We start from the raw sequence: 809 nt of genomic DNA on the forward strand, positions 1-809 counted from the left end.
AGGCCAATTTCGGGAGTGCGGTCAGGTGAGCCGCCGGCCCGCAGCGACGGCCCCACCGCGCATGACCGCACCTCTGGCCAAAGCATATACTATGTATTGATTGTATCCCTATGCAAATATCAAAGCTAAGCGACGACCTTTGGTATTTGTATGCTTTGTTGCTGTTTCTTTCCTCTTTATTTTGTCTACTTTTTTCCGACAGCGTTTTTATTGATTCGTTTTGTTGTCATTTTAACAGGGTGGACTTCTCGAAGAGCGCGGGTGTGAGGGAGATTTCATTAATCGTGGGGATGACAGAATATTGTCTTTGGATTTTTTTTCTCCTTATACATATATATATTTCCCTTTTTTCTAATCGTATGAAATAGCGAGCTACGCCTGTGCGTGATGGCATTGCACTTGCGGGTCAATATTACCTTTTCTTTGTTACCGGTCCTGCATTCCAGCACTGAACGAGCGTACACACTGCAGTAACACAAAGGGACGACTAAGGTCACCATACAGGTAAGGTCATGGCCTGGGCACCTACCTGTAGGAGGGGTCGGTGTGCCTGGACGCGAGCGACGGCCACACAGGTAGCTAGTGCCGCCTCGACACAGAGGAGGGTGCCAACACTGTCAAACAAAAGTCACTCCTTACGAAGGTGTTGCAGCCCCGCGACGTGCGCTTCGACTCGGGAGGGCGCGAGAGACAGGCCAGAACTGCGGGCGCGGCGTGTAAGGAAGAGATAAGCCCGTCGCGCCTGGCGAAGGAGCAGGTGTAGGCGTGGGCTGCGGCGGGAGAGGCGGCGAGGGCGTGCACCGGGCGAG

The 809-nt window shown here is 53.0% G+C and overlaps 1 protein-coding gene across 1 annotated transcript in view; it reads right to left on the reverse strand.

Moving 5' to 3' along the window:
• Positions 1-803, reverse strand: part of LOC119592355 (choline O-acetyltransferase-like) — a gene marked incomplete in the record, with an annotated part of 212,829 nt that extends 212,026 nt beyond the window's left edge. The window contains 1 exon segment of the mRNA XM_037941182.1: positions 530-803.
• Positions 804-809: the final 6 nt, after the last annotated feature.

This window comes from Penaeus monodon, chromosome 30, assembly GCF_015228065.2.
Source record: "Penaeus monodon isolate SGIC_2016 chromosome 30, NSTDA_Pmon_1, whole genome shotgun sequence".
NCBI lineage: Eukaryota > Metazoa > Arthropoda > Malacostraca > Decapoda > Penaeidae > Penaeus > Penaeus monodon.